General features: G+C 40.3%; 1 long non-coding RNA gene across 1 annotated transcript; it reads right to left on the reverse strand.

Moving 5' to 3' along the window:
- Nucleotides 2,099-19,607, reverse strand: LOC110396299. The gene is made up of 3 exons (XR_002436906.1): nt 19,535-19,607; nt 3,547-3,686; nt 2,099-2,682 (listed from the first exon to the last, which is right to left on the reverse strand). It is a non-coding gene; the product is annotated as an uncharacterized LOC110396299 (long non-coding RNA).

Consider the following 21,164-nt stretch of genomic DNA (forward strand, 5'->3'; position numbering starts at 1 on the left):
GCAGAAAACGAGATGTTTGCCCATGAATAAAAGCGAACACTCTTGCCTGCTCATTGCCACTGCAAACAGTGGGATGCACACACAAACATGATGCTGATTTGGAGCTCAAAGCTTTGCTTAAACATTACCAAAAGAGCATTTTAATGAATAGTTAAATACGCTATCCTACAAATGAAGAAGTATTAAAAAAGTAGTGAATGAGGAAGACGATGTCTTATGAACACAGCAAATTCCGGAGTTTTAAAGCACATTGTATGAACATTTCAAATGCTCAGACTCAAACATTTTCCTTGTTTCTAAGAAAGTGACAGCAGCCAGGTTACTCACAGCCAAATAAATAAAAATCTATATATTTTGACTTTGGTACCCAGCAGAACAAGTTACTGCTCCTCTGAGCTCTGCCAGCCTGGTGTACTGCAGCTCAGGAGTCATCAGTATGCTCTTTGCAATCAGAGCATCCACACTCTTTACTGAGGCCAATCTTGCAATAGCACTGCGCATCTATGAGTTTCAGCATGCCTTCCATTATCATGATTTTAATTGGCAGTTTAAATTACACAATTCTTCACAGAACCAGACCCAAACAAGTGTTTGTAATATAAAACATAGGAAAGCAATTTGCCTCCAAAGCATTAGTAAAAACTGCTAAGTAATCCATTGCAGCAAAAGACACAGAACATCAGCACATGTTGGAAGGATCAAGCCAACAACAATGTACCTTTTAAATCAAAGCTATGAATTCCCAAGGAATGGTGTACACATGCAAGAAGACTCATCACTTAAGCCTGTCATTTCCTCAGACATGGCTGTCTATGGATTAGGTGATTCAGGCTGTATCTTGTTAAGTAGTATTATTTCGTGTGGCTACTGGACTTACAGAACTGCTGAGTCAAACCTGTAATATAGTGGGTAAATTGATTCAGGGAAAGAATGATTTTCATAAACTGCTGACAGACACTGCAAATAGACTAATTTTTTTTGGCAGTTTTTATTGCTTCTTCTAGCCATTGGCTGGGAATCAAGGTAGTGTTGCTCCAACAGTAGCCACACTGTCCAGCACATGCCTGATGGGCTACTGTCATTTTTCCACCTCTGATTCAACCGCTCCACTGAAGAAGGGATGCTCAAATGTAAGGGCTGTGAAGCGTGCTGGTCAAGTTGGTAATAAAGGCTGGAGAAAGGAATTTCACCAGCTCCTCTTTCTTTTCCACTCCATATTTGAAAGCTGGGTACTGTAGTAAGTGTATTGGATTTGTTTTTGTATCAAGCATCCAGGGGAAAAAACGGGGGGGAGGGGTAGGAAATACCTGGGTACACAGCGAAAGAATATATACTGTCAACTTTAAAATCTGAAAATGAAGAGTTTGTCCAAAAAAAACCAACATGAGATCAGCATGGACATTATATGCTTGGTTTCCTTGCATTTTATGCCATATTTTTGAGCTTTTAAGATGACTTTTTCAGACAACTTCCCTTACATTGCCTCCCAAACACTCTCAGCTCAGAAGCTGAACAATATTCATGAAACAGAGCTCAAGGCAAGGAATTATTTGGTGGATTTCTGCCTGCTTCAGCATCTGTAGAAAGTGTAGAACTCCAAGAGAAGATGAGGGAAACTGAGGCGTGTTTCAGAGGGACTTATATTGCAAGAGGCAGTCCTAACTGTCTTCTCATAAAATACTTTGTGCTTATAATCCACAGCCTTATTCAATGGCATAGTGCTCTGTATGTCCTATAGGTTAGGCAAATGGGAGTACAGTACCGTCCTACGGTCCTTGGAAGCAAAGGCTTTCATGCAACACCATTATTCTATCATCTAGAAAGAGAGCCAGTATCATGAGACCCCAGGTAAAACTGAGAGTAAGAAACAGGGTGATACTGATGGGAATTAACCTTCACTGGTATTCAGCCAGAGGCAGAGCAAAACCATTAGGACTACACCAGGTCAGCCATAATAGCATATGCGATCTGTGGTCCCTAGGGATGCATACAAAAGATACATTTCTTCAAGATGCAACTGGCACGTGCAGATCTTTTCCTGCTCCATAGAGGTGGTCCTTTAAAACCAGCATATACGGGTAGGTCTTGACCTTTCTAGTATCAGTGGCAATGGTCAAAGCTGTGCAGGAGCCAAGTCTGCACCCACTCCCTGACCTCCTCACACATCTGCTGTGAGGAGCAGCCCGGGTCCAGGGCCTGCTTAACATGTGCGGCACTACAAGAAGATTTCCTAATTTTTCTTGTCCTGCAGTCCAAGTCACAAGTGAGTTCTAGGATTTGTCTCATTAGAAAGCTGAACTTATTGCTGATGTTCCTTTTATTTTTAAAGTTTAATTCAAGTAGTTCTCAGCAAACTAGTTTTCTCCCCTCAGTACAAAAGTGATACGTTGCAGACAAGAACTAATTTTACAAAATCAAACATGGGCAAAGGCTCCTCCATGTGACTGCCGCATAATCCAATCCATCAGCATGTCCTGATAAGCAGAGCTGTGATCTCAAATTTTAGACCCATCCATTTTAAAGATGAAGCATTTTATTCCTTTGTGGTGAACTCCGTGAAGAGATAACACATCAGTTTTCTTAGCGTCTTTGCTGCTGTTGTAACCTCATTATTCCTTGCATTATCTTGGCAGTTAGTCATTTTTTAGGTTTAGTCGGTGCCATCTTGTCTGTAAGGCACTACTGTTGAAAGTACAATACAAAGAAAGGTCAGAGCACAGAAGCAAGCCAGACTCCATCTTCCAGCAGTTGTAGGACTCCTTTCATTTCATAATTGTTCATTTTCTACTACTGGCTTTCTGTTCTTGGCAACTGAGTGATATCATCCTGCCCATGCAGCACATGTGAATGTCTAGTGAACGCTAGAAAAGTTCCCTTTCTTCCTTCACGCTGCCTGTTTTTACCATTTTCACTGGAGCTCTGTAATTGGGGTGAGGTAACACACCCTCATGACTCAAAGCAGTTAATCTCCAGCAGCACAATTATCAAAAAGCCTTGCGTATGCTGCCTAGTCGCTAGAAGGTGATATTCAGCATTGAACTATGAGAGGATTTAAGTAAAAGACTTTTCCCTCCTCCCCCCACTCCATCTCTCTTTAGAAAATAAATGTCTGATTCATGCAAAAATAATGTATGAACCATTTGCACAGCATTAAAAAGAATCTGCTTGTTATTTTGAGACAATTCTGCCTTCTTCTGCTTGAAATCATACTGCCCTGCTTCTTAGGGGTGAGCCAAAAATATAGGGCGGTATTTGTCAAAATATAGAAGCTAAAATTACACAAATGTTGGGATAAAAATGGGAAAAATGCAGTTTCTAATAGACCTCAGAGCAACTGTGAGAGCATGAGCAACATTCCTACAGCGACTGCTTTCCAGTGGCAAGTATCGTTTCTATACATGCAGTAATTGCCATTAAATGTTATGCTATCACTTGCCAGCAGTGCCTACAGAGCGGTATCAGCATGACCGCAGCATTCCTCTGCACTTAAAATAGACATTAGCGGCATAGATCCATTCTTATGGTCTAAGGGTGGGTAACAATTACCAGCCTTGCTCGGTCATTCAGTGTGAGGTGGCTTCTTTGCTCCACATCCCCTGCAGCAGGGAGGAGGCGGCTGCGCTTCCTCTGCCCCAGCACTTCACATTCCTTCTCCTTTTGCAGCTCTGCTACTCATTGAATGGAAACTGGGGGTTATAAGAAAGAAGGGGACAGACTCTTCAGCAAGGTCTGCTGTGATAGGACAAGGAGACATGGTTTCAAACTAAAGGAGGGGAGATTTAAATTGGATATAAGGAAGAAGTTTTTTACACTCAGGGTGCTGAGGCACTGGAACAGGTTGTCAAGAGAGGAGGTGGATGCCCCATCCCTGGAGACATGCAAGATCAGGCTGGTTGGGGCTCTGAGCAAACTGATCTACTGTAGGTGTCCCTGCTCATTGCAAAGGAGTTGGAGTAGATGACCTTTAAGAATCCCTTCCAACTCAAATGATTCTATGGTTCTATGATTCTATATGCTTAAGGTTTAACAGGCTTAAAGGCCATTTCCGATTTCTGATGTTTTCTAAATTAGGAGCCCCATTAGTTGCTCATCTCACAGAATGGAATTTAATTTATTTGGCATATTCTAAATCACTTCCCAGGAATAAGTTAAATTCTGATTACATGCATTCCTGACTTCCTCAAAATCCTTTTTGAACAGATTGCTTTCTTCTCTTTAAACCCCTACTGGCTTCACACATTTTTAGTTCATTGAAGTACTCTTTATATATTTTTAAACATTTGAGGTCTAAGTTCACTTCTGAAGTCAAATGTGGGAAATTCTGTTGACTTTCAGGCAATTCTGAAAGTGGCAATTTTCTCTATCACATAAATTACCGCATTTCCCATTATTTATTTTATGATACTGCTATTTCACTCATACAATTTTTCTGTTCCCATAGAATTCTCCACCTGGTGTATAATTTCCTAATCCTTTTGTAAGCCCACGTATTTTGTTTCATATCTTAAGGAAACTTAATAGTGTCAATCTGCAGTATTCTTTCTTAGAGACAGATGATCTAAAGTTCTCTTCTCAGTAAAGAAATCACTGGCGTACAGTCTGCCTACAGACATACCACCAGAGAATAAAGAGGGCTCTACAGTTTAATTTAGCCTCATGTGAAATCATCATCATATGTGATAAGTTCTTACAGCTGAAAATGGTCTTTTTTACATGCAGCAGTGGAAACCGTGGGCATTCCTGGGGTCGTGTGCTGGGTTAAGAACAGAAGCAAATCGTGACCTTAGTAGGAAAAAAAAGAAAAAAGAAAAATCAAGTATTTTTTTTTTTAACTAAATTTGCACTTGTTTTTTCACCTTGCGCTTTTCCATTTTATCCCAGAGGAACAGCAAAGTCTATACAGCCATAGACCATGTGAGAACAAAAGCAGAGGTATGGTATAGATATAATTCATGTGATAGCATTGATAGCATTTTATTACTGACAGAAAAAAAAGGAAATAATTTATCTTTCTTTGGACAGTGTTTCCAGTGGCGTTATGACACAGGTCTTATTTTAATCTGAGACAACTTTGCAGTTCAATTTGTCCTGCACATAGAGTCTATTGGAAATATCTTTTTTTCCCTCTCCTCTTCAAAAATATTTCCAGATTAATCTCTCTTTATTTTTCTTCTTTTAGAATATACCTGTTATTTTGCCATTAATCCTCAAGGCCTTTATGTCATTCTGAGGAGTGTTTGCTTGGAAAACTCTTTAAGTGGTGGCAAATTTATGTGCCTGGTATTATAAAACTGAGAGCACTGAGCTAACAATGATCCACACATTCTCTGTCGAGGCTACAACTCATTGAAACAGCTGAGGCAATGAAGAGGGAAGGCCGGAGGGTCAGGATTAGGGATGAAATGTGTTCTTGAAAGGGCTTCTTGCCTCCACTGCCTCCTGGCATATTATTATGGGAGCTGTGATTGAAGTGCTGAGTGCCACAGTAGTGATATATTTGCATTTCAGCAAATAATATTAGATACATATGGTGCCCTGTACTTTGAAACTTTACCAGAAGACTTTGGAAACCTTGAGCAGTCTTTTTCCTCAGAAGATACTGCACACCAGTTTTAGCATACCAATTTCAATTGGTATTCTAGGAGCCTGCTCCTCACAGGTTTTTTTCTTGGTGGACCTTGGAGATACTCAAGGAAAATTTAATTGAATTATCTCAGGTATCAGGAGTGGTCTAGCCAGAAGAGTATGCAACACAGCACAGACTAATTCACTTCTCCATCAAGCTAGAATTATTAACTTTCCTTCACTGTTCGGTATCTGGCACTAAAACACATTTTACAATAAGCATTTTAAGAATGTTCTAAGTATTTTGTTCACTTAGAAATTTGAAAATATCTTCCAGCCTTCCACAGCTTAAAGACAGCAGTATCCAAAAGAAAAAAAGGAATAAAATGAGAAATTTCAGAGGATTCAAAATCACCTTCACGTTCATGTTCTTGTCGATAAACAATTTTAACAAAACAAGTTGGTGAGGGGGAATTGTGAAGAATTCCAGATTATTTCATTCAGAAAATATTTAACTGAGATTTGGGGTTTTGTTTGTTTGTTAGTTGGTAACTTTCATTTATTCATTTGAATACTAAGAAGCTCAAAATTCACTGGAATGCTTAATTTCAAGGTACATGACTCAAAACACATACCTTTCTCTAATTTTTTTTCCTGATTTATACATCACCAAAATACATCATCAGTAACAGTGAATTCCTATTGTGGAGCTGTACAGGTCAACTCCAAACCCTTCTCAACTCAAACAACTTGAAGTTAAGCAAAAATGCATTGGGGTCTTACTGGAGAGTAGGAGAGAAGTGCATGGGAGGAGCAAGGACAGAATTCTGTAAGAGGAAGGCCACTAAAAGTGTAGCGATGAGGGTGTTTCACTAAGAGAAAACGAAGAGTCCCACGCATATCTCCCTACCTCAAGGCAAGTGCTATGGGCATAGGGCTTAACATAAAAATTAATGACTGCAGTCACTGCTGTCTTTAAACTGATCCGAAGTCAGTCCAGCTGAGAAATGAAAAAAGCCTCCCAAACCTGCAGCAAAGAAGCTAAAGTCAGGGAATCTTCCCAAATTCTGTTCTTTATGGCCGGACTGTAGAAATATATATAATTTTTTTTCCTCTGAGGCTTTAAATTTTCTTCTGAAGAATATTGTTAACAGAAGGAAATCATCTGGTAAATGACTTATAACAAAGCAGCATTTCGCTTATACTGAATTCTCAGAGAGATGTAGAGCTTTCATTGTAGTCAGAATATTAATATATGAAATTGTAATAATGATTTATTAATTAACTAAGACTGTCATCACACTTTTCTATAGCTCATTTAAGTGGCAGCCACGCTGGAGCCTGTTTTGTTTCACTTTCTCCCTTTCAGTAAAATCAAGTAGACACTTTATTGGCCATCTAAGCTACTTTTATCTTTGCCTGCAGGGACCCAGGGGGAATGGAAGCAGGAAAAGTATATGGAAAGAGGATTTGTACACCTCATGACTTTGAGACTTCCCTTCAAGCCCTGCTTTCTTTTTTTACTCCTCCTTTTTCCTGTTCAGTAAGATATCAAAAGAGAAAGAGAGCAAGAAAAAGACAGACAGGCAGGAGCATCGGTTTCAGCTTTTTCCAATGTCTAAACTCTCAGAACAAAAGAATGATCTTCTAAGTTTTTCTGTGCCAGGATTAGAGATGGATTTTTCAAATTACAAAGTGAGGAAAGTCAGTCTGGTTTTCATGTACTTACAGCAATCATCTCCTATCAGTAATTAAAATAAATCATGGAAAAGAAGGCGTTTCAGTACACAGGGAAGCAGTCTCTCTAAAAACACCCAACTGCATGGCAAAGTGTTGCAGAAGTAGATGTTAAGAAAATTAATTCTGTTTCCTCCAAAATACTTACCATGCTTGCCAAGGCAAATGAGGAGAGAGCTTATGTCACAATTCATATTTTAAGTATATTCTTAAAATTTTCAAAGGCTCCTTGGAAATTCAGTAGTGACTCTTGTTCTTAGGTGGTTACATGAAGGCAGTGAATCCTAAATTTCAAACAGAAGCTCCTAAAACTGATCTACCTTGAAAAAGAAAATAGCATTTCCTTAAGCCCAAGTACTCCTTTCTATTAACTCTGATAAGGTTTAGCAGAGGGTTGGTGAATGGAATACGTGGATGAGTAGGATGGACAGTGAAAGCAGACACACTTTCAGGAGTTGTGGCTCATAGTCCAGCCTACACAAGAGCTCTCCAACTAACCAAGGAGCAGAAGAAGCAAATCTGCACTTCAGAAGAAGGTACCCAGGTCATTTTTCTCCACAGTCATAATTACATTCAAAACTCAGCTTATTTTTGAGGAAAATGAGAGATTCCATGAAGTATATGAGATTGTCAAAGGCAATTTTAGATACATATATCATTCTTATTTTATGTTTATAAATCTAGTAATAATATACATTAATGAACTATCTTGAAGTATCAGAGAATGAAAGGCACTGCAATGTTTTCTCCTTCTGTTACAAGCTCTGACTCCTGCTATCAGCTCTTCTCCGTTACACGGTCTCACAGACCAAATCATAGACTGTTAAAGTATCCCACAGATTTGTACTTTGTCCATAACCTCTTCCCACATTGTAACAATTTGTTTCTTGAGTGTAAATCTGATACTTTTGGCTTGAAAACAGAGCATTAGACAATCTGCAAATATGAGCTCATCAGTTTGGGCAAGGTGAAAAGGGTCTCTGATGCAGTGCACTCATTGCTGGCACTCAGATATTAGTCAAAACTCAGAAAGGAAACCAGCTTTTAGCATAGTGTCTATTTTCCTTTTCATTAGCCTTTTTTCCATCTCTGACTCTATCACAGTTTGATATGTAGTCACTCAGTTCTTCCCTTTCGTGTGTGTATTTGTGTTATGATTCAGCCTTCTAACATGTATTATCAAGCAGCTGTGTCTTGTAGAGAGTTTGTGGTAAACTTGAGCGAGAAGGGATTTACTTCATCATTTCCCAAATTCTACCCTTCCCTGTCCCTAGCTCAAGTAGTTTTCCCTAAGAACAAAGATTTGTAGATACTGTGAAAACCAAAACAAACCAATCAACCAAACAACCCAAATATGAGAGAGCATTAGACAGCAGGAATCCTTGTACTTCGGCAGGTGTAAAACCTCAGCTCTTCATTACACTTATAGTCTGTGTATGTCCTCCCCTCCATACTGCTCTGATCAGTTAACACAGAGCTTGCAGCCTGCCAGCTACTGGCAGGAGAAAGCTCGGACTCCAGAGCCTCACTTTTGCACTGCACATTTTAGCCTAAAAAATTCTACTGCTATTCACTCTTCCATTCTTTTTTCCCCCCAGTGAAGGATGACAAACTCAAAGCTAAGACTGATAGCAGCCACAATAAACTTGAGCACAAAGATTGTTAAAACTCGTCTAAATTGTCTTCAAATGATCTATCAGTATTCCAATTTTGTTTTTGTTTGTTTTTGTTTTCACAGATCAGAAAATGTAAAGTGCAGTAGAGCCCATTTCCAGCTATAAACCATCCAAGCTTTCTTAAATCATCCAAAGCAGACAGGCAGGTGCACAAATTCAGGTATCCAGCCATACCTCAAACAAAGTCCTAGAGCAAAAAAAAAAAATCTTTTCTTATATCATTGTTTCAACTGACTCTGTTTTTCCATTTAAGAAACAAAGCAGCTATAAACTTGAAATGAACTATGAGAAGGAAAATCCTATCTTTTTTTCCTTCTCCATCAGTTTAACTTATCTATTTCATTTCCTCTCTGTTGCATCTTTTTCCAACCCGGTCTGTAGGCTGAAACATCTCCAGGAGATATTTTTTCTTATAGTACAAATGGGATAAGTACAAAGTCAATACTGGATTCCTATTCAACAGAACTGCTATTCTGTTCAGGCTTGTTACACTCAGGTTCTTCCTCACTGGACCTCAGGCTTATCAAGCAGAAAGGAGGCCACAGCTGGCCAGCCTTAGATAAACCACTTAACACAACAACTTTTTGACAGGCCTCCAAGTTCTTCAAGGTTAGAATAAAGTCATTGTTCTGGCAAATGAGAGAGAGAAGGACCCTGGTGTCAGCAAAGCTCAGCTCCTGCTAGGATTGGAAAAGTCTAAGAACTGAAGGTCAGGAAAGCCTCATATGTCTTCCATGGACACCTCTCAGTAAGGAAGATTGCTGAGACAGAACTACAGCAAAAGACCTGAGTTCTCCTAACTAATTTACTGAAAGCCAATAAACTTGGATCAGAAGCTCACTGTGATCGCTATACCTTAATCATTCTCCAGCACCTTTAAGCACAATGCTGTATCACTAATAGCACACCTGCCCAAATAGAATAGAAATTTAGAATATTCTATTTAGAATAGAAAAATTAAGAAAGAGCTGTGGTAACTGAGGGATTTTTTTTTTTTATACAATTTTTTGGCTCTTGTAAGTTGACTGCTGCAATAAAAGGAGTGGTAGAAACACTGCAGTTTCTTTTGAAGTCTGCGGGATCCTGAGATGCAGTATCTCTGATTGAGTATTCTATGCTTAAAGTAAATAGTTGCAAGAAGGATAGGTAGACAAAACTAAAAGAAGGAGGACAGGAGCTGTGTAGCTGGCTTTTAAAGTCTGTGAAAAATTGGTCCTAGTATAGTCAAAGCAGTATCTGAGGTAGAATGAAGACTGCAATGAACCAGGGAAGTTTTTCAGATTCAGTCAGTTTCAAGAAGACTGAGGAGACTGTGCCTGTGCGAGTAGCAAATGGCACAAGGGGTCAGGCTAGGAAAGAGATGTGGAGGGAGGACTTCCCCCTGTCTAACTCACATCCAGACTGAGAATGGTATGGCTTTCTGCTGAAAACTGGGGAAATGGAAAGAGAATCAGAACTGGATGAGGCCCTAAACCCAAGAAAAACTGTAGATTATAGAAAAGACCTGTCAGAGACTGTTGTGAGACCTTCATGAAAGCACATGGTTTCAAAGCTGCTTCATCTACAGATGGAATAATAGGAAGAGTGGCCGCAGTGCAGAACCAGGCCACAAGATGGCAAAACCCAGAAGCTGACCTCAAACCAGACCTCACCCAGAATAATGTAGTAACACTGACATTTGACACCTCAAACTACTACAGCTATAACTTTAATAAAACTTGCCATACTTTTTCTACCACTCCCTTGAATTTTAAGTTTAATTAATTGTCATCCTTTTTTTTTTAAACAAATCCTCGAGTATAGCTTCTTACTATGCCCCAACTTAATCCTTTTCTTTTTACCTCCATCCCCAGATGAAAGCTCACATCTTTGCTCTTCAGAAGCTAAGGACAACCACTCAGTGTCAGATTATAATCTAAGACATAAGAGTTCCAGGAACATTATAAAAAGCCACAGCTCCATTAATGGTTTCAGTTTAGGTCTTCAGAGACAAATGTCTACATTACAAACACAGCAAGTGCACACAGCATTAAGATTGTTGGTCCTGCCTCATTACAGTGGTTGCATTAGATCATCCCCTTCAGTCCTCTTCCAGTGGTTCTGTTAATTAGCAAATGCATTGACAGGGTCAGCACAGAGGCTGAAAAACCCCTGAGGGCTGAATTCTGGCTAAAATAGAATGACAGCCTGGTGTTAGACTATTTGCACAGTTACATGTGTCCTGAGAACAAAGACAAGAGAAATCCTGCAGCAGGCAGGTTTTGCCAGCTCCACACTGACATGCAAAATACTGCTCTTAACGAACACCACCTCTTGAAGTTTCTTCCAGCTTAATTTATTCTGTGAGTCTATGAAAAATACATTAAAAACAATGATTCCCTATTAGAACAAAGATTCCACAGAAAGCTTTCATTTCAACTCAACTCAGTGAGGTGAGTTCTGCTTAGCAGCCTCTTACTGATGAGTCTCTGAAAATCTTTGGAAGAACCTCTTCTTTGGCAAATGACAAATGGTGGTCCTTCAAGCAGAATCAAGATGCAGCCATTCCTGTGCCTTCGCAACCCTACCTTCACATTTGTTCCTGGGCATCATCTTGCCAAAGCCAATGCGATTCCAAAGCATCCTGCCCACACTGTGGGCTGGGTCTGTGTGCGGGCTGTGAAATCCAGCACCCACCACACGCCAAACTTCCTTTGTCCCAAATCAACCCAAACCACATACAACTGGTGCACATTAAGCACCTCACCACTTTTGTGAGAACTTAGCCACTGCAGCCTTTATTTGTTCTCTAACCATTTCACACTACATGGAAATTTGAAATGTTTTCAGAGCAATGGGGGAGCTAATTAAAACATTCAGCAGTTTTACTGTCTGAGCAATGTAAATACGATGTAAAAAGAAAATTAAGGAACATTTACACAGATGCATACTTGTTCATTGTAACTATAAAACCTAGCTGCAGGGACCTGGCAAGAGCAAAAGCCTCGTATTCTTCAGAACAAATTATTCAGCAAAAAAATTAGACACCAAGTTTCAGTGTGGAAGAGTTACTCTTTGTTACACTCATCCTTAATTCATTTCTCCAAAGCCACACTTACCTCCTTTTCCTTTTTTTTTTTCTGATTTCAATTACTGGTCATTCAGTTGAATGCTTAAATAGGTCAAAAGTTGATTTGAAACAAAATATTTGCTTCACACTTTTGAGGTCAGTCCACACACAAACTTTTTTCCCTTTTACTCATGCAACAGTCTCTTTTGAGTAGTTGGTCACAGTGAATAAGATCCCCTGAAATACTGGTGATGGGCGATGCCCAGGACAGGGAAGGCATTCTGGGGTATCGTATTTTCCAGTGCTGGTTGATGTTTCAGTCTGGGATTTCAAGAACACCAACTGCGTTGTTTACACTGCAAAGAAAGGAGCTTTTTCATCAAGGCTAGCTGAGTCATTCCCTGTTAGTTCTATCATTTTGCAAAGAGCGAGAGCTGATGCCTGATCTTTCTCTGACCTTTTATTCAAACTTTTTTTTGCTGGATTCCCAGACTGTTGTATTCAGTTTAATCATGTCTCATTGATATTCAGAAGAATCAGATGCTGTCTCATTTGATGTTATGTGATGTCATACGGCAAAAGCGGCAGAAATCCCATGAGGTTACCCTCCGGACAAAATGGTTCAGTGGAAGGATGAGACTTCATCCTAGAGCTTTGTTTCTGGGTTCTGATCTATTTTCAGGGCTTTGTGGTATTGCTTTTTTTGGGTGGGGGGGGGGACTGAGGTCTCTTGCTGTTTTTTCCCACAGAGATCGTAAGACAAACAGACCATGGGTCAGGTAATGTAAGCAACAGACTGCAAAAGCCTTGCCAAAAATTGTAGCCACCCAATTGGCTCTGGAGGAAAAAATTCATTTAAGTGACACATGTTAATAGTATTGAGTTCAAAACAAGTGTTTTGACATCCAGATGTTGGGAAGTGCCATATCCTGATAAAAATACTTTCTGGTCTTTCAGATCTTCCTTCCTTATTTTGATTGCAATTCAAGTTTTGGAGAAATTCTTTCCCACTACTGTCCACTGATCACATCACTGAACTATTTCAAAATTTTAACTTCTTTCCTATAAGGAAAAAATGGAAAGCATAACCGCAAATATTTATGTTAGTGTCACTGCTTATTATTGGAAGTTTAGTTCACTCTGCTGCAGTGCCATTGCAAGAGCATACCATCAGATATGGCATCCAGCTCCTCCAGGCATTTTACAACATCAACACACACAATCTTTATAACCTGGGAGAGAGAGTGTATCCCAAATGGAAAGGAGTGAGCAACATGCAGAAGAGTCCCTATGAAATTTCTATCTGCAAGGCATTGGAAAGATATGGCAGTGTCACCAATCAGAACAAACTCTAGATGTAAGGGTTTTGGACAACCACACTCATGGAAATAGAGTTAACGTGGAAAAATGTTAACTTTTTCAGAGCAGGTGCTGCCACTTGTCGTGCTCTGCAGCCAGGTGGATGTTTTGCTGTCTACTCTCTTTCAGTATGTCAGGACCCTGAATTTTCCTGCAATACGAAAGTATCAGGAGAGGGGAGGAATTTCATGGAGTGAGAAGTTTAGGTGAGCATTCAATAATCAGCTTTCAATGCTTTCTAAGGATACAGCAGGTAAATTGTGAAATTCCCAATTTCAGAAAAGCTTACTGACAGTGAAGATGGTGTCCATATTTCTAAGGGAAAAGAATCACCAGGGATCATGATACCAATGCACAGTTCTACCTTAACAAAAGGGAATATAACTGTCTAAGAGAAACAAGTTTGGGATAGAAGGTGCAATAATGTTTCTGGTAGCTTACTTTTATCTTTTCCTTCAGGTATGGTAGTATTGATCCTAATGTTATCGTTATCACTAAAGTTCCCCACTGTAGTTTTACTGATATATGCATTCAATAAAGAAAGCCTTATGCAATGGTGAAGGCTGATGTGATGTTCTAGTCTGTCTTGTGTCTCAGACTGCTATACAGCAAAGGCAGAAAATATTTGCTACAACAGAAAAGCCTTCTGCCAGTCATATTTCCCAAGTAGATAATCTCTTTTCAGCTGAGGAAATAAAGGTCCTCCTCTTGTCAAAGCTTTTTCAATCTGCCAGCAGAAGAAGCAAAGTTACTGAAGTGCAAGGTCTATGCCAACAAAGAAAGAGAGCATCTTAGTCTAATCACAAACAAGAAAGAGCTTCGGGTCAGGTCAAGAATAGAATTTGAGTTCCCCATCCTCAGATCAGAGCCATAACCACAAATACATTACATTTCACTATTTAATATACTTTGATACAGTATTACCTATCAACCAAGCAGCCTCATTTTCTAGAATTTTAAGGTTTGCAGCCCATTTCCATTTCCTTCTTTACTTTATGGGAAAGACATGGAATGATCTATACTGCAAATATTGGGTAACATCTTGCAAAGCCTTGTCCTAACCTAACATGACTGAGCAGTGTGGGAGGAGGAAGTAATGACTTCCCCCTGACCTGTGTAGCTGACATGAAGCCTGCCAAGAATCACAGCCCTTTTGCTCAAGGGAACACAGGAGCAACTCTTTGGAGAGGAGGCGGGGAGTCGGGGCTGAGGGAGGATAGAAGCATGTCTCCACCTCCTCCTGTGCTCCATACAACAGAAGAGAGTGGCTGCACCACTTAAAGGAGTAAATTCCTCTCCACCTTCTACCTGCGAGCAGTTTGTTTCTGAAGGGTGGGGTGGTGTAGCTGCTGCTTCCCGCCTTGATACAGTTTTGCTGTGCCCACCATGTGGGGTAGCATATAAAATGCACAGCCTAGCCCATTTGGAAAAGAAGATGGTTTTCCTGCACGGGCAGAAAGACAAGGCTGTGCTGTAAGGATGGAATTTCACAACAGAGCAAAAATAAAGCACTGCACTGTTTCAGAATTTCTCAATTCTTATTCTAAACAGCAATAAACCCACCTCCCAAACCCCAGTCCGGACAAAATATTAGCATTCCCTCCACTCTGGTTACAGCTCACATCCCTCTTAATACCTCCTGCTCTGCCATGAACTATTTGTATAAGAAAGGCTTATATTTGAACTGGAGTTGGCACAAATAGTTACCGATTGGATATTCCTTTTCCAGAAATCTGATCTCTTTCAGTGCTTCACAAATCACAGAATCCACTGAGGACAGAAGCCTGTGTTTTCTTCTTCTCCAAAGAGAGTAAAAAAATCGTCAGTAACCCTGACAGCTTCCTGTAGCGTGGCTCTCACAGCTTATTCCAGATGAGCTGAACATTAAACTTGCCATAAAAATGTTATGATGGGAGGATGTATCTCTCACAGTACTCAGAAGTTATTTAGTGAGCTTTGCCATCATCACCCCCAGGCTGTAATTATTCCCCAGCTCTTCTCAGAAGTGAAAACAATAAGAATAAACTTAAATCCAAGCTGTAACAGTGACAAATAAAAACAACAGCTACCATAAGCAAAAAAAATGACTGAAACAAGGCAGAAGCAGCCACTGAGTCTGGGTACTTTGTGTAAAGCTTGACCGCACCTAATCGGATATAGTGAAGAAGTCTGCAAGGATACACCCACAGCTGCTGTATGCAGGCAGGATAGAAGTCAGCAGAATCAGAGAATCACAGAATCATTAATGTTGGTAAAGACCTCAAAGATCATCTAGACCAACCATCCACTTACCACCAGTATTGCTCACAGAACTATGTCCCTCAGTACCACATCTACATGTTTCTTGAACACCTCCAGGGATGGTGACTCTATCACTTCCCAGGGCAGCCTGTGCCAGTGACTCACCCACCACTCTTTCAGAGTGGTAGTTTTTCCTAATATCCAACATGAACCTCCCCAGGGCAACTTGAGGCCATTACTTCTCATCCTACCACTGTTACCCAAGAGAAGAGTCTGAACCACACCCCACCACAACCTCCCTTCAGGCAGCTGTAGAGAGGCCAACTTTTTTTTTTTTTAACAGTAGGATGTGTCTTTTTCCTGCCTCCACTGCTTGCTCACTGTGAGATGTCAGTGACTACACAATGTGATACACACATTCTGCTCCATACACCTCTTGATTCACTCAGCAGCATTGCGTATGAAAAGCTCTGTAGAAAAAGGAAAATGTCTGTCCTTTATGGACCACTGTAGAAAATCAGGCACTATTTTTGCCTGTGGTTGCCCACTGAGGATCTTCCTCCTCTGGTTTTCTTCTATCTGAGCAGCTGCTCTTCCATCATAGTCTATTCGGTTATGTCATCATTAGCCTGTTTGATATGGGTAAGAAACCTTGAAAATGCTTCATGTTCTCAAGAGATCTGGATTTTCTCAGAAAAAAAGTTCTTATGTTTCTCAAGCCTCCCTCCCTTTCTCCTTCTGAAAAGGTTTTAAAAATGTGGAATGTTGTGGGAAATTACTCAGAATGTAATAAAAATGTACATGTAAAAAAACCTAGCTCACAGCCTCCTTGGCTGGAGTGATGTCCCAGGGCTGGATCCAGCTCAGCAATGCTCTTTGGCCTTTCTGTAGTTTTCTCTTTCCAGGATCACATCCCTCATTCAGTCTCTGCTTCTAGGACCCTCTCTCTCACCCACACACACCACATAAATACACAGACACATACAGCTCTGACATACATTTATTTCTATGGCACAGGATACCCCCAAAGCTTGTTTTCTCTTTTACAAAGTTTAGGCAGCCCCTCAGCAGAGCACCTCCCTCCTCTCTTCCCTGGTCTCCAGCTAGATACAAACACTCCAAAACAGTTTATTTATTGGATCTGCTTTTTTAACCACTTGACCACCACATCAGCCATTTCTCCTCTACACATATTTTATAAAAATTAACAAAAACACTATAGGAAGGTACCTCTTCATTTTTTTGTACTTTAAGATGTTATTTTAAGAGTGCTCTTTTTACACACATGCACACTTACAGCTCACCAAAATGTCACTGACAAATAAAAATTGAAAATAGCTTTTATAAATGTGGGTATTAACTTCACAAAAACTCTTTTGAAAGAGTCTCTAAATGTGCCTTTAAAGATTTATTTTAAATGTATTTAAATATATAGGGGGGGGTGTTACTTCAAATTTTTCCAAATAAAAACAGTCCAAAATTTCATTAGTTTCATAATAGTGTTAACCTTTGCATCCAGAATTGCTTCAGTGTTCAGAGCTATACATCCGTGAGTCATTCTCTCCACCTCTTTTATACCTCCAAATGTTCCTGCCATTACTCTTTAGCAAATAGCATTTTGTTTACATCTTTTATGCGAAGAAGCAGAACATTTTTGTAATTGAAAGGTCTATTGAAGGTGATAATTACCATTCAGAAGATTATTGCAGACTCCAGCTTGCTGACTTGAGGCTCACACTGAATTAAATGACTCACATGCAATTCAGCGATGTAGAGATGGGCTTTGCAAAGCCGGTTAAAAGCATAAAGTGAAGAATTTGTTTCATGATGGTGCTCAATTCTAAGCATGTAAGAGCATTGCTGAAGCTGATTAGACTGTTTGCATGCTTAAATACAGACTTCAGTACCTTGCTTGGTCATGCCATAAATAAGTATAGCTTAGATACGTAAATAGTTTAGAAAACACTCCATACTTAAAATAACTTTTTACCCTTTAGAAACCCTCATACATTTCAAGTTTTCCATCCCTTAGGTCTCATTGCCATGGAAGCGCAGAGCACGTTACACCCCTGGGGCTGCCCCAGGGTCACTTTTCCTGCAGGATCCACTTGGAGCTGACCAGCACGCCCCTTCCCACCCAATGCACTAGACACGCTGCTCTCAGGGCACTGCTTAATTCCCACTCAGCTCTGCAGCAAGATTTCAGGTGGGGGTTAAGTGATGCAGGGACCTCCAAAAGGAGGATTTTCACCCACAACATTGCAGGACACATCCTCAAGTCACACGCTGCCCACAGACCAGACCTACAGCTGAACATGCAGTAGAAGGCAGGTCTCCCAGACCTGTAAATTTTACCATTTACATCTATTATTCAAGCTTTGAAGGCACTGCTTTGGGGAACACTTACAATTCTGGATGCCCTTGTAATATTCTGCAAGTCTCCCATGCTGATGAGAAGCAAAAAGGGGTCAACGCTTTCACTGCGCTGTGCTAGTTTGTTCCAGGTTGACAGCCAGCACTCACACTAGTCTGTTTTCCAGAGTAGTTGTTCTTTGGATAAACAGCTCCCCAGGAACACTACAAAAGCCATCACAAAGAGAAAAAGCTCTAGCACATTCCTGCTAGAGATGTATAATATATATTTATGGAAATACGGCATTATACTTTAGATGCATGCCACCAGACTGAAAGAAACTGAGAGGCAAGGTGGGGAAAGCCTGCTCAGCATGAGTATGCAACTCACAGTTTCATAGAATGGCTTAGGTTGGAGGGGACCTTAAAGGTGACCCAGTACGAACCCCTCTGCTATGTGCAGGGTTGCCAAACACTAGATCAGGCTGCCCAGAGACCCATCCCACCTGGCTTTGAACACCTCCAGGGATTGGGCAAAGTTTCCACAGAGGCTGTGCTGCTGTGGTGAAGCACAGTAAGAAAAATTGAAAGAGGCAAGGCTCAGAGCAAAATAAATATTCTTTGCTCTCCCTTTAAAATTGCTTGGAAGAGTCTGTGAAATTAGATCCTTAAAGAGGAAGTGCATTTTTACACAGGGCCTTCATTTCATGACTACATTGCTGGTGTGAGGGTTTATATCAAGTATGAAATGCTTCCTAGCAGCAAAGAATGACCTTGGTACTGTACCAAGATGCCATTCTTTACAGATGTTGAAGTGGTGAGTGGACTCAGAGTAGCTACACGTGGTCACCTTGTCTGTTGTGGCCAAAGAAGTACTCGCTTTTTTTAAAGTCACTCTTTCCAGTCTTTGGTTTTCAGACTACCTCCATCTCCAGTACTTAATGAATCCTAATGCCATCATAAGGAAGAGGTCTTTTCTAACAGCTTTTCAGAAGATTCTTGCAGGCTGAGGGTCTGCTCTAGGGCCTCACTGGCCAAAGAAAACTTTTGCTTGTATATTAGATGTTGCCTACACATGTAACTAAGACAGAGGTTAACTCTGCCCCAGAGATATTACAGTCAGAATGAGAGCTGCTTCACAAATCATATTTGTACTGGTAAGCTTTTGCGTTCTGCAGAAAATAATTCTCCAGCAAATTATGTAGGGGACTTGACAACCACTGATCATTTAAATTTAATCTAAATAACATTTGTAAGTGAGAAAGCATGAAAGCACACAGAGGAGTAACATAGTCCCTTGCAGCGAGTTCTCAGAGTGTCAACCCAAAGTTATTATGGTTTGCTGGTAATGCCACACGTGCTTTGGTTATGTAATTCTAAATATTATATTGGTGAGCACAGCAGCCATTATTTGTCTGCTATGGCTTGTGTAATGCTGTAACACAAAGGAAAGCATGGCAATGACAACAACGTAGCAATGTCATAGGCTGCAGCAAGTGAGGACACTCAAATGCTGCAGCCATAAACGCAGAAACAAAGGAAAGAGCCTGCTTACCTTTGGAAGGCCTCCAGTAGGCAGGGAACTTCAGCAAAATACCCTTGCCGCCCCTGCCAACACTTAAATGAGGTCTGGGAAGGGGTGGATCCTGGCTCCACCCCTTCTGGTCACTCTGCTGCATTGCATGCACCTGAGCTCCCCTGGGTTGGCCCTGCCTTCCCAGCAGGTGCTCAGTGTTTCAGGCCATAACTTAGCATTTCTTCTACAGCTTGTCACTACCACTGCATATAACAGAAATCAAAACAACAACTCTGTGCTGACAGGCAAAGATCACGGCGCTTTCAACAAATATGGGCTATATCTCAGCTTCATAAAATGCTCAAAGTCTCCCAGAGAAGAGCCCAAAGTAATGGAAAGCTGTACTTATCTTGTATAAAATTCCAAATTCAGATTTTGGTGTTCATGTGAAGAAATGATAATAAGCAATCAAAAAAAAAAAAAAAAAAAGATGAGTAATACTACAGCTGATTGCACTGTGATGCCTCGAAAAAAGAAACTTGTGGAATCTCTCATACATCTTTTTAGTGCCAGTGTGAAAATTACATCCAGACTACTTTGCTTGAATAGTAATGACACTGGAGAGACAGGCAACGTTAATTGCAGTTTATGCTACAGCCTGGTAAATTAGTGAACGCACCTGCCTTGCATAAATGGCAGCGCGCTGCATGCTATGAAATTACCTCTAAAACAAACATCGGCAAAATTTATTGAGGTTTCTTGCACGTTTGAGAGATCTGCTCTGCGTGATGCAGAGAACTCAACTGTGCAAGGTGCCTAGTACTGCAGGGCTTGAACTTTATAGTGAATGGCAGACAATCTAATGGGTAATTAAGCAAAGGGCTGTTCTAGTACTCAGCTTTAACGAGGACTGTATTCCAGGGGTGAAAGTATGGAAAAGTAGTTAGATGATTTGCTGAGAGACTTATAAGGAACCTCAGTGCACACATAAGGATGATGTTGACATGGAAGAATAGTTGACCATTTAGTCTGAGTAAACTATTACATAACAGCTAAGCTATAATAAAACCCTGATTCCAAATCAAATAAGTCTCCCAGACTGCTTAAAGTGAGTCACCAACAGCTTTATAAACATACAAAATACTTGACAAGGAAGTCTCTGATAATTTTTTAGTAATTATGTCTGTGAATTGTTCTCTGTTGACATCACTATTAGAAATGGTTTCCCATAAGTTTGCACTGCCTGTTAACATCTGCTCATTAATCACTGAGGCTTTGAATATTTCTTTCGTTACAAGTTTATTATGGAGTTTACACGATTCTGAATCTGGTTGTTCAGAGAGATGTTTAATTAGTGCAGAAACAATAGCTGAAGACAATACAGTTTTATTTTGTATGGATTTTTATGGCTTCAAAAGCCTGTTAACAAGATATGATTTCACAAGACAGTCACAGATGATGAAATATCTGTGCATCTCAGAAATTTGTAAGCCAGAGAAAATCATTTTTCACAGGCTTCAAGGACATTTTTGAGCATTGTCTGCTGTCTGAACAAAAAATGAAAGCTTCCTATGAAGTATGATTTGGAAGCAAGTGCAGAACCAAAGTTAGAGATCAAGCAGTGCTTCCTTAAGACCGTCCTGCAGGGCTGATACAATAATCAGATACA

Source organism: Numida meleagris, chromosome 3 (assembly GCF_002078875.1).
Source record: "Numida meleagris isolate 19003 breed g44 Domestic line chromosome 3, NumMel1.0, whole genome shotgun sequence".
In the NCBI taxonomy this organism is placed as follows: Eukaryota; Metazoa; Chordata; class Aves; order Galliformes; family Numididae; genus Numida; species Numida meleagris.